This window comes from Coturnix japonica, chromosome Z, assembly GCF_054131305.1.
Source record: "Coturnix japonica strain WE chromosome Z, WE-NBRP24, whole genome shotgun sequence".
NCBI lineage: Eukaryota > Metazoa > Chordata > Aves > Galliformes > Phasianidae > Coturnix > Coturnix japonica.
Window position 1 is genome coordinate 39,744,180 of NC_140702.1, and position 13,881 is coordinate 39,758,060.

At 34.1% G+C, this 13,881-nt stretch overlaps 1 long non-coding RNA gene across 1 annotated transcript; it reads right to left on the reverse strand.

The window, feature by feature from the left end:
• Positions 1-1,931: 1,931 nt before the first annotated feature.
• LOC146753934 (uncharacterized) lies at positions 1,932-13,839 on the reverse strand. The gene is made up of 3 exons (XR_014939358.1): positions 13,610-13,839; positions 6,281-11,143; positions 1,932-4,709 (listed from the first exon to the last, which is right to left on the reverse strand). It is a non-coding gene; the product is annotated as an uncharacterized LOC146753934 (long non-coding RNA).
• Between the last annotated feature and the right edge of the window lie 42 nt (positions 13,840-13,881).

The following is a 13,881-nucleotide window of genomic DNA, read 5'->3' on the forward strand; positions in this document are numbered from 1 at the left end:
TGAATAACCATAGCCATATGTGTGACATCACACAAAACAGGCAAGACACAGTTAACTAATCGTTTAGCTTGCTGTTTTCTCCTTAGTTGTTTTCCTCCTTTGATACTAAGGTCCAGGCTGGGATTTTGAGCCTTCCTGTGCTGTGTAGATAGGACATTATTGTAAAGATACAGAATTTTGGATAGTATTTCATCAAGACTTACACACTTGCACGTTTTCACTTAAAAGCAAGATATCTGATGAATGTTGTAAATTATTCAACCTATTGAGAAATAATGTTTCTATCTTCATTGCTTTTATTTTATTTTATTTTATTTTATTTTATTTTATTTTATTTTATTTTATTTTATTTTATTTTATTTTATTTTATTTTATTTTATTTTATTTTATTTTATTTTATTTTATTTTATTTTATTTTATTTTATTTTATTTTATTTTTTTTTTCCAGAAGTAAATAATGATTTTTAAAAAATCACTTATGAAAATACTACTGTGCAAGATAGAAGGGTGAGCTACCTCCACTAACTCTACAAAAATACTGGGACCACTGGAATTCTTGTAACTAGGAAAGATAATATCCACCCTCTGTCTACTTACTTTCACTTGAGTTTGCTTTATGAAAAGTAAACTCTATTTTGTTTACTGTATTAGATTCTTCACAGCTTTAAATGAAAACTGCCCAATGACTGAAAATTCATTGCAAAATTCTTTTGAATGGCTGGTCAGCCTGTTTGACTAAAAGCTTCTAGATAGTTCAAATGCACTTGTACCCATCTCAAAGGTTTATTAAAATCCTGAAACACTGTAGCACTAATATAAATGAAGGAAATCAGGCCATTAGGAATGGTCACTAGTCATTCCTATGGCTAATCCTAGTCTTCCAAATAAAATGTAGTAAAACAATTAGGGATACCACAACATTTGCTCATATGATAAAACCAACAGGTCTTCAGCAAATCACAGACTTGACACCATCAGTACTACAAAGAAGAAACTCTACTATTCAACTTGCTCATGAAGCAATCAGAAAGATTGTTCTATTCTCTGCCTGATTATGGATCCATTGTCAAGTAATTTTTCACTTGAAAAGTACAAATTGAAGTTCTTCGTCACAGATCAATATTTAAAATTCCTCTGATAGAATAATAATTAGCTATTTAGATAGTTTAATAATAAAAAGGGCATGTATGTGAAGTCCTTCACAGTTATCTGTTCTTCCTCACTCATTCTCTCTCTCTCTCTCTCTCTTTTTTTTCTTTCCTTCTCCACCCCTCCCTCCTGCACCCTTGGAAGTATTTCTTCACTGAAATAAATAGCATTCCTTTGAATTATCTAATTTGAGTTCCTCAGACTCTTTTTTTTTTTTTTTTTTTGACCCATATGACAAGAGTGCAGCCTCACAAGTTCAGGATCGTAAATCCAAAGATTACAAGCATGGGGCAAAATTCATGAGAAAACCTTGAACTCATGGCACCCCTTCCATGAATGCAGACTGGATGTCACCACCCCTTTGATGAATGCAGATGGATGTCACATAGGATTTTTGAAAATACATACTTTTAAACTTTCTCCTTCACTTCTGCCCACCCCAAAGTACCAGTTACTGTGGTCAGATAGGATTAACACATAGACTTCAGCCTCAATAGGATAAAAACAACTAGTTATACATCTAGGTAGATTGAAATTGTAGTTCCTAGCCCATGGTGATAACAAATAGCCTATATTTTTACATTTAGTCAGGAAATGAATTCATTTTTATCTGGTTGGGTATTTTGAAATAAAAAATTATCCTTTTAATACTAATCCAGAAATTGTTTGTTTGCTTGTTTTCTTGAGTTCTACATTGTTTTTAATGAACAGTTCTTTCAATTGAACACCATTTTTTTCTAGATTTTTTCTTTTTATTTTTTTTTCCATTTAACGCAGGGGAGATAAAAAATGAAATGTGTAAACTGTTGATTTAAAAAATCTATTTCAGTAAACAAACATTGACATTTACAGTTCTTAACTCTTCCTGAGAACATATTCACATTTCAAAACTTTAATTTATTTTTTTTTTTAAACAGTCTAAATTATTAAATTTCTATTGACCTCCTTGGATGCAAAACTGAAATACTACCCCATATCTATCTGCATGTTTTGCTACAACATTACGTAGGAAATTAAAACATTCTTTTTGTTGCTGGAATTGGCCAAGGAACAGACAGCATTTTTCTTGGTCTGGAACTCTGATGTCAATATGAGTTAAAATATTCTCTCTCCCTGATCACTGCTGCTTCTGCCTATCTCCTTATAAAGATTATGCTTCTGCTTAGTAAATGAAGAAAGGAATTAGTGATGCTCCTCTCATTTCCTGACTTCCCACAGATGGTGATAAATTCAAATTCAGACTCCATTAAACCTGAGCAGAGAAACCCAGCAGGTGGCTACACTAATGGAAAATCCTGGCCTTGGAATAATGGGAATTGCAACCGACAGCTCTTCTACACCACAAAAAAGATGATGTATTCCTATTGACAGTGTTGCATTTGAGTCCAGAAGGCTGATCTGATAGTTCAGGCTGGGCACAAGGGAGGCAGAAAGCCCCATGGGTATTTTTCTTGGCTACACCACTGTAATTTTTGTCATCTGAACCTTCTATTACAATTCATTGTACAAATCTCATATAAGTTGGAAGGAGAGAGACAAAAAAAAAAAAAAAAAAAAAAAAAAGATAAAAAAGAAAAGAAAACAACCTTCTGCATTTGGCCTACAGGCATACATTTGTTCTTTTTTCTTGTTTTAAAGGACAAATAAAGGTTGACACATAACAGCATTTCCAGCCACTTCTGTATTTTTAATGCTGACATTCTTGGCCCAAGTGCTTTTAGTGTTCCCAGACAAGCCCATCTGAGAGAGTTTGTGCTAAAAAGATGCATAGATTGCCCTGAAGGTGTAATGCCTGATGTTCAGATGTAATTTGTGCAGGAATACTGTGGTGGGTTTTTTTCCCCACTTTCTTTTAAATGTTGGGAATGTATTAGCACAGTTCTGTGAAATGCATGAGGGAAAGTGATTATAAGGACCAACAGACTGATTCTTAAATTTAAATTATATTTTGGAAATGAGCGGTGTGGGGAGCAACGAGGATGCTTCCCTGTTTTTATGCTCTGTCAGCAACTTTTACGTGTAATATGCCCCAGTTCTTTATCTATCTATGTATATTCCTCCAAGCTTTTTGAAACAGAGTTAGTAATGTGGAGGAGTTTCCAAGCAGAAGAAATGGAGAATAGTCCTTACTTCTACTTTATTAATTATAAGATTGATTGTACTGTAACTTTTTTCATGAACTCAGATCTATAGCATTATAGAAACAAGTAAAATAGTAATTGGTACAGACCTGAAAAGCAATTTTTCCAGTAATCTCAATTTAATAATAATAATAAAGCATATTATTTCAGAATAATCACAAAAAGCTGCAAATCTCCATTTTTAACTAGGAATATCTGCAGCAGATTTCCTGGAGTGCTCTGAACAGTATTTACAAAACATATGATTACATAAAATGTGTTGTTTAAATGCTGCATCTAGAAATTCCTGAGAACATCAGGCAGTGTCCATCTAATGTTGTCTTTTCTTCCTACCTTTATTTTCTAAACTGATCGTTCATGCAAAAATAAATAAATAAATAAATCTGTGTGTTTTTTGTTTATTTTGTTGTCATGCTACTGTCCTGCTTTTGCCAAGAATACTCACCATTTATATATTTTCGGAGTTGTTTTTCTATTTTATTTTTTCTGAATTCAGCTGAACTACTATACTGACTCAGAAAATATTAAAAACCAAAATGTTCTTTCCATCACTGATAAAATACTAAAGTATTTAACAGTACTTACATAATGTACATAAAATACATGAAGTAATGTGATTACTTTCTTATTTTAACTACTAACTACCCACAACTCAATTTCAGAATATTATCCTCCAGATTTATGATTTTTGTTGTTGGTATTTCCTTCAGATTCTTTCCAGTTCACTTCACTGTGAGCATTTTTCATAAATTTTATTTTTATAAAACTGACTCCTAAGGTGGAATTTTTTTGACAATTCTTCATGTGCTAGATTTTTTATTATATCAGAATTTCTTCCTTGACACATATTTACTCAAGAATACTTTGAGATCTCAACACAGAGAAATATCACTACAATAAGCAACAAGCATAGTTAATGTGATTAACACCGTGTAAATACATCAAAGTTTCATAAAGTATATTGCAAGAGGGAGCCGTCAAAAGCTCCTATTCACTATATGCCATTTTTAACCCATGGGAAGTCCAAAAGCCTAAGTACAACTGAAGTATTTCAGTCCTCTTTAAATCACATTAGTTGGCCTTAGCAGAGAATAAACTGAACTGAGTTTGAACCAGTGACTTTGCATCACAAGAAACAAACTGAGATAGAACTGATGCTGAGAAACTTCACCAGTATCACTCAAAACTTTTCACAGACAGCCCTTTTCATGGTAAAACTCCTGTGGATAAAAGTTCCGGTCCTGGAAGAGAATACTTGTGTCAGTCCGCACCCACAGTAGCTGAGCTTGCAACCATACAGTAACAGTGCTAAGAGATCCACCAATTTAACATTCTCTTCAGACCAACCTTCATTATGTGGAAAAAGAATGTCATTTAAAGGCTGAGCAAACTCAGTGTCCACACCTTTTCTTGTCACTGCTGTAAGGAAAGAATACACCATGAGGCATCTTCTTCAATAAGAACATGCATCCTTTACTCACCATTCTTGTTTAACATCTCAAATAAAGGCATGTATACATAATGGTAGCTGGTTATGAGGGCACTGTTGTAATCTTTTCCTATAGAAACCTGTTGTAGAATGTTAAATGTTCATTATTTTATCTGAAATGCTCACTGAATGCATAAATATAACGAGCAGACAGTGCTCTGAGCATGCAGAGAATCAGCCTATATGTCTCTCATATTGAAAACAGCCTGAAACCAGAGAGCAGGACAGCACTACTACATTTTTGTAACCCTAAAGGGAGGGACTTTCTGACTAAATCTGACTAGATCGCTCATATGAGAGACCTGGTTTATAAACAATGTTAAATATCTAACAGTACTGAGTACTGAAGATAAGCTAAATTGCAGTGCTTGCATACTGACATGAATATCTTATCGAACTAGCAAGCATTCATATTCCCATATTAGTGATATATCCCATTATGATGGCTGAATATATCTTGGCTTAGACAAAGTGTTGTCTGATAAATAGTCTTAATACATAAATGTCTGTCATGAACAAGCAACAACAAAATGGGGACAGATGTTTGGCTCTCTCTGCAGCTCATCAGCACAGTTCAACTGCTTCATCTGTCAGATGGGTTCAGCCCTAGTCCAGATATAGAGAAGCTTGGTATTTTGAGACTAAATAGAGATAAGTGAATAATTTTTAGCAGATTACACACTCAAGAAAATTTAACATTCTACTTAGAGAATATCGATTAACAGATCGTGATTTTTCTACATGTTCATCAAAAATGTGTGTTCAAAAGCTGCCTTTTGAAATATGTTACTACATGAATGAAGCAAATATGCAAAAACCATTATTGTTGTTGTAGTTTTATATGATGTTTCTGTTTTAAAATGTTAATTCAGAGAAGGCAGGTTGTGAAACTGTGGCCATAAAAATGCAGGAATATTAGTATTTGTGTGGGAAAGGTCTGCTATGTGTGCAGGTATGTGACAGTTTTGATTGTTGCATGCAAAGCTTTGGAAGACAGAGCTTCTTATATCCGGGGCTACAGTGTGAGGAGAGAGGACAAGAGTACAGTCTGCCTTTTCTGCTTCTCTCAAACACATAGAGGAACAATCTTTTCCCTAGAGGTGCTGGAATACAGCTTCCAGTTTCTGAATCTCTTGGGAATTTCCGTGATGACCTTTCTCATATGTGCTGTTTTGCCTTTGGGAAAATTGTGGATCTGGATGATGTTTTGGTCATGCAAAAATAATCATTGCTGATTTTTTATTTTTTTTTTTTAATTGTTATTTTATAGAAGATGAATTAGAAATTAGAAAGCTCTTGGGTCATCTGGTTCATCCTCCTGCAAGTGAAAAATGGCTCTCTACAGTTGGATTTTTTAAATTATTAATTGCTGATAATTTATCAGATTAATTAGAACCTTTTACTAAAAATAAATTATTCAGATTCTATTCATTATCTGGCCACTTTTGCAGGTGGCTATATATTACTCTGAAAGTAGTAAACAGATTATTTGAAGTCTTACCTGAGTGTCGCAGGCAGGATCAAAAGCTCATAGTACCAGGTCCTATACATACGTGTACAGAAATACTGATTCATTGACATGATATCTTTATAGTACAATTACACACAAGCAATTAAACCACATAGCAATAGAGATGACAAGGAAGTGATAACAGTGTAATTTGTGAAATTTCAGAAGATTGCTGCGTGTGTGCTCTACTTATTCTGAACTATGGGTATTTAAAAATAAATTTTATTTTCTATCATATTTATGTCTCTCTTACATAAAGCCTGGTGAACTTCATAAAAGCATCATAACATACATTTATGACAATACACAATATTGAAATATTTTTCATTCTTCTGACTTTCTATGTCTCCTTCCAATTATTTCTATTTCGAGAGGCTTTATATCTGCAGGAAGCAAATCATCTACTTTAGATCAGAAGGCAACAAACTGATTTTACTATATTTGCAGCAGATCCTAGGATTTCATCCTGTAAAACTCTGAGGGTGATATTTTTGAGCCAAATTTAATGTCTGCAGAAAACCTTCCTTCTTAAGGGAAGTTGTATGAAGTTATGTTAACTCTTGAGTACAAATCTTTGACTTTAGATTACAGTTCAAAGCAATAGTCAGGATGTGCGTCTTTGGGTGTACTCAGACTTTCCGAAGCTCTTCAGAACTGCTTCTCTGGTTTTTATCATAAATCATTAGCTTCCCACTCCTGATATCACAGTTCTGTAACAGCTCTCCAGTGTCTACCTCCACCTAACCTTAAAATAGATCATGCCTTCTGGCAAGGGGCAGGAGAAAGAGTTTTACTGAAAGGCTGTGTTTAAGCACAATGGGTGAAGACCTGCTGCTGTGTCATTGCCGAAGGGGAGGTGAGAAAGTCATGAACATATTGAAGATCAGGGACAGGGAATTTGATCTAAAAACTCTGTGTTTTGTTTGAAAGGCCAGTGGATATGTAACTTTACAAGAAGACTCCACCTTCTCTGTTTGTCAAACTGTGTCACTCATTTTATTACTGACTTCTACCTTAGACTTCAAGTACAGAAGAGACAGAACAACTGAGCTTCTCAACTGGAGGAAAAAATAGAAAAATATGAAGATACATTCACATTTGAAAGTAGTTCTAAGGGAAACATTTGGAAAACAAAACAAAACAAACCATTAACAACACCAATGACAAAATCAACCCCTTTCATCTAGCAATCATAATACTTTACACTTGTTATATAATCCACAGAATCTTTCATCAAGAAACCCAAACACTTGACACACATTATCATAGGTTTGTTTGCTGCAATGAACAGGGAAGTAATACAAAATTATTGTGCCTCCTGATGGTCTTTTCAATTTGGTGTTCTACTTACATGTCAGGATGCCAACTAGAGTAGGGTTAAAATATCTAAATATGCAAGGAGTCTATGTAAAAAAAATTACATATGCTGTTAGAAATCTAGAAGATATTTTGATAAAGAACAAAGAACTGTATTCCTCTGTCTCAAAAAATATATTGTTCACAAAAAGCAGAAAAGGCCCTCCTGAATAAGATGACAACTTGCAGCTTTGAAAGATGAAGTAAAATCTGTGAATGTGAAATTCAGAAATTATCATTGTCTCTCAGGATAACAGAATAAAGAAAAAAAGAGCACTTTCTGTATTTTTTGTTAATTGTAGATAATAAGTCTAAAAATCCAGCATTTTAATTGTATTACCTTACACTAAACTTTTCCATCTCCTCGTATTTTGTTTCCTTTGTGTCTGTCTTTTTCTTTCATTCTTTCCATCTTCTCTCTCTCTTTTTCTCTCTCTCTTTCTCACTTTCTGTTTTTCTCCCCCCCCCCCCCCTCCCCCCCCCTTCCCCCTCTCTTCCTTTTTCTTTTTTAATCTCAGAACAAACAAACAAACAAGCAAGCAAGCAAAGAAAGCTTAGCTACCATGGAGGAAAACACTTCAGGAAAGTTCTATCTGATGATTTTGGAGGCAGCTCCAGTTGGCACTGATCTGTTGACACTGAACAAGTATAATAATCAAAGCTGGTTGTTGATGCCCTCTAAGTCTTCATTTATGCAGCTTAATAATTGTTAGGAGCTGCAGCATTTCACAAGTATTTAAATGTCATCACCTGTCTAAAAATACATTGTGAAAGAAGATGAACCAATAGGTAGGGTTTTTGTTTGTTTGTTTGTTTTATTTGTTTGTTTGTTTGTTTGTCCATTGATACCTTATTACTTTGTTGACAATAAAGGATAATTGCTACCGACCCTGTAGTACCTTGTTTAACCTGGATAAATCTACAAGGTCATATCGAGATAACTGACAGTATAAATGTTGTGTAGGATCATGTTTATTCACATACAGTCAGTGTGTAAGTGAGATTTTGAACTAATAGGAGCACATATTTCCTCTTACTGTCCTAGTACATGTTTGTGCATTGCTGTGCTGTTAAGATAGGAATGCGAAAAAAAAAAGAACTTCTCTAAAGAATATCATCAAGCTATGGCACACTATGCAACTGCAGCATTTACAGCCTGTAGCAAAAATAACACTATCTTGTAAGTCTTCTTTTCTTTCATAGTCCCTGTTTTCAGTCCCCTTGTAATATTTTACTTGTGAAAAATGGATTTTCTTAAGTGCCGGGGGAGGTAAACACTTCACGTCAAAAATTGCTAAAGTAGCTAGGCAAGTAAACAGCAATAGTTGCTTTAAAAAACTATACCATAAATGTCTTTGCTTATGTCACATGCTAAATTTGTGCCTATTGAGAACTAGGGTAGTGGAAAGTTAGAAAAGTCATCTGTTAAAATAAATAAATTGTAAAAATGCACCTTATTCTTTTTTTTCTTTCTTTTCTTTTTTTTTGTTTTGTTTTGTTTTTCCTTTTTAAATTAACTTTGCATAAACATACCCTAATTTTTCATGTGTACATTTTGGGGTTTACAAGAATTCCATTGATTTTTTTTCTAGTTCCTAAAATACTTATCTTTAGATTGAACTACTTAAGCTTTAAAAATATTTAGTTGCTAAATTAAATTTTACAAATGAAATAAACTTATGATTTAGGGTAAGATCTTTGATTTTGATATCTTCAATGTTTTTCTGTCTCATTAAGAAGAAAAAAGGAGATTTTTGCAACCTGGACAAAACAAAGTCTTAGTATTACTCAGACACCATTCATTCCTTTGTACTTCATTTGCATAATTGTTACCATTTCTGGATGAGCACATTTCTGTATGTTTTCTTCAAAGCTGTTTCCCCTTTTCCTGGTGAAAACACCTCATGTGATCTTTGGAACAGAGATAAGAGGGTGTTAAGGGATACTGCCTGGAGAGCCTGTGTCTGCATTCTACATAGACTTTTCTCTTCAAATCTTGATTGTCCTGACAGTGGATGGTATTGAGGTATCCTCCCAAAGGTGACAAGGACTGCCCGGGGGTGATGTGTACCCTCATCTATGTGGGAGTCAGAGTGTAGGTGGGAATGACAGCAGGGGAAACCACCACAGAGCCACCTTCACCCTCATTATAGGCAAAGCCAAGATCTTTCATTCTGTCAGCTATGATGTGCCTTCCTTTATGTTGGCAGCCCTCTGTACACCAGGGTCTGCAGCCAGAGGAATTACTGTTGAGCTTTCAGCCATGCTGGTGTGGCTAAGAAAACAAAACAAAAAACAAATCTCAAAAAACTCACTTCCCAAGGCCATTGATGAAACAAAAGAGGTCAGAGACCAGGTGCTGGTGATAAATTCTGTACTTGTTTGACATCAGAATTTGTCCTATACATGAATTTACCCATTCATATTTTCTACAGCTCAAAACCAGGAGATTTTTAGTAAAGCTACTCACTGGACATCAGATCCACCTTCCACTGCTCATTTCCTTTTTTGCTAATGCATTCAGTGCTAGGAACTAAGGTGCATTTCTGACAGTACTGAAACCCCTTGAATGTGATTGGCTCAGCATATCTCTGGGCAGCTTGCAAATATCCTGTCAGTTCACATTAGTATATTTCCAGTCTAGATATTCTTTTAATTTTTTTCTTTAAAGACTTCTAAAAAGAACAGGAAGAAAGTTGGATGTTTCCTAAAGCAACATTCAAAGCAATTAAATGAAACCTTTTTAACAGCATGATCTTTTTCATTTTCACTATCACCTCCTTAGCCTTAAGGAAAAACCAAAAGAAACCTTTGAAAAATGATGATTTTTTATATTTAATATGTGATCTTTTCATGTTTCTGCTGTTGTATGCTTTTGAGCTGTCTAACAACTATGGATATGTAGCTGCCAGAAGGGCAAACTTGCCTCATATCCTGTGAAGAGGTGACTACCTGAAGTGTGGGTATGAAAGAAGGCATAAGAATTCTCTGAAAGGTTTTACTACAGAGAACATAAGGCTGAGACCTTCATCTAACCCTGGATGCACATTATTCTTAATAATGCATATCTGTACAGTTTTTTTTTTTTTTTTGCAGACTTTAAGTAGTGAGCTTACTAAAACTGACAATATTTTACAGAAACAGAAAAAAGTCATGTTTCCTGTATCTTTCACAGTTCTTTAATTTGTGACATATCGCTTTTATCTCGTCTTGCTTTAACACTAGATTTAGTTTAATTAAATTTATGTCAAATGAACACATGAAATGAAAGCAAAATCAGAAAGCCTGCAGTTGCCCATTAGTGAGTCAGTGACTGCACAGCGAAAGGCTTTTGAAGCCTGGCTTACTGCCAGAACAAGCTTGCAATGATGCTCAGAGACACCCATGATGCTTTGAAGAAAGGACTTAGCTGACCTGAACGTGCTCTGTGGAATCAGTCCAGATCCTCATAGGCTGGTTGTAAAATCTGTAATCAGTCTTCGGTCTTCAACCATTTACCTATCAAGTGAAAAGAGTCAGGGTGTGGAACTACGGTAACTGTACATAATTAATTAGAATAGGTCACCCTTCATATGTGCCTAAGCCCTGCTCCCCTTCACATATATCCCCCCCCAACACAAACATACTCCCAAGCATTTTTTAAACCATTACATATACATTTATCATTAACCAGCTTTTTTTTTTCTTTTTAAAATAATTTAAATGGATTGCCAGATCTTCTAAATACCAATCATCACTGCCTTACCTTGTGCAGTGAAAGCAATGTATGTGACTGTAACTGTGTCTGCCAACCACGACCCAAATCTAATGTATTGCACTAACATACATACAAAGTACTTCATGAGTATGGGGTGAAGAGAGTCAGCACTTTTAAACAGGTCACTGCTATCAAAGAACAAATAGGCTGAAACAAGCTAAGAAGACTGCTTAGAAAGTGTAGAGTTCTAAGTTCTAGGTCTGCATCTTCAGGCAGACCTCGTTATGAAGTACGGGAAGCTGAAACTATAATTATTGTGTGTGACCTCTCTTTGGGTATAGTCCACAGTGAAAACTGCTTTGCATGGTCAGCTTAATCCACTGCCAAGCGGACTAGAATTTGCACACTTGTTCCAGAAAATATTCTTCTGTATGAACCACTGGTTTAAATACCTATCAAGAAGTAGCTATTCTGTACTCTCTTCCAAACCTTTTCCTCTTACAGAAAATGTCCTCTAATATATTACTTATATTAATATATGATATTAATATAATATTATTATATTAATATATGATATTAATATAATTAATATATTGTATTAATTATAATATATTATAAATATATTACATGAGTTTTGATTACTTGCTATTTTAAGGTAAACATCTTCATGTTGTGCAACTTTTGGACATATATCACTCATGAATTACAGAACAGTCAATAGTGTTATACAGTAATTTGATAGGAGTTTTATTGCCAAACAATACTGAAACAATAAAATCTCTCTGCAATTAGTTTGTTACTGTCATTCTAAAAGATCAGTTTGCATTCTGTTTGCACTCAGTTTAACAGCTGCTAAATCTTGATTCCTATCTCAGTGCTAAGATTAATTAATTAAGTTTTGGGGTCTGAGCACTACATATCAACCTTTTGACAATTCTTTTCAATGTGAGTATTTAGCTAAACTTGAAGTGAAACAGATAGTTTGGATTTACAGTGTGTAAACAACTGTGGCTCAGTATATATTTATCTGACATTATTTCAAATTTTAAGGTTTGTCTTTAGTATTTCTTTGGTCCATAAGTTCTTAAAACAATTTATTTTTAGTAAAAGTGTAAAGCAATTCAGCAGTGACAAGAAAGTTTTGCTCATCAAATTACATTGATTTCAAAATCCTCTAGAACTCTTTGTGGTATTTCTTTGCATGGTTATATGCATATATTTCTTAAAATCCTATGATTTGCATTAAGATCACTGTCCACTGTTCAAATAAGTGAAATAACATAGATCACATTCACAACCTAGTTCCTGGGTTTCTGGCAGAGAATATGTAGGAGCAGAACCATTTGATCTTGTGTATGTGTCTTGTATATATATCTCTATAAAAGAAATAGAACCTTTCTCAGTACCTACAGTTCATAATCACACATATCACTCTGTTCCTCACTGAATTGTACACTCTACATCATATAAACATGGAAAAAAAAATATTATTAAGATTATTAAAATTACCCCAAAACTACACCAAATATTCAGGGTGTTAAAAAATCATGATGAAACCTATTTCAAATGTGCATGAACCTAAGAATTTATCTAAGAATTTCATCGGTGCACTGCAGCTGCCATATATCCTCATGTTTGGATGTTAGGAAAAAAATAGCAAAGTGCAGATTTTGTACATTTTTACATGCCAGAAAGGGAAAATATATTGTTATTTAAGTACTAGAAATAAAAGCACTTGTACTAATGCCAGCTAATTTTTATTCTGCAGGAGTCAATACGTCAGAATTGTGTGTTACAGTTTAGACTAAACCCAAACCATGATCTTATTTTACTTTCCCTTTTGACTCCCCAAGATCTTACAGCACAAGATCTGTTACATATTTTCAGTGTTTTTTGTTTTGCACATTATCTTTTGCCAACTATGGTCTATCCATAAAGATAAGGCATTTTCAATTTTACTTTCAGTAAAGTGAAATCAACAAAGAAGAATATAATGGATCTTAGAACTGCATATTTAAGCTTATAGTTTGCATGGTAGTAAAACTGTAATATAATGAGGTCTTTGCTTTCTATCATTTGTATTTAGCTCAATCTTAAAATTCCTTTTCATTTCCAGATTTGGAAAATAGTTGTATTGCTTTCTGCTTCCCCACTTTATGAGAATAGGGTGTATTCAGGATAGCAGAAAAAAAGATTACAGGTTTTGTTTGCATATTCCATAAACTTGATGTCACCAGGAAAGATGGATTTTGTTTTTTAATACTAACCATCATTCTTAAAAAGCCAATCTTCTTCTTGTATTGAGTAAAATCCTGTTTTTATAAACCTTGAAAAAGTTGTTAAGGAAAACTTTTGTGCCATCAGCTCTTGACATCAACTGCATAGTACACATATTATTGTCATGAGAAATGTCAGTTTCCATGTTATGTATGCAACTACTGATTTTGCTGCAGAGCCTTTTGCAAGTATTTCAGGGAGATTTTATTTCCTTGAAGAGAGACCTAAACCAAGGAAAATAATCCATACGTTAACTTGGAGA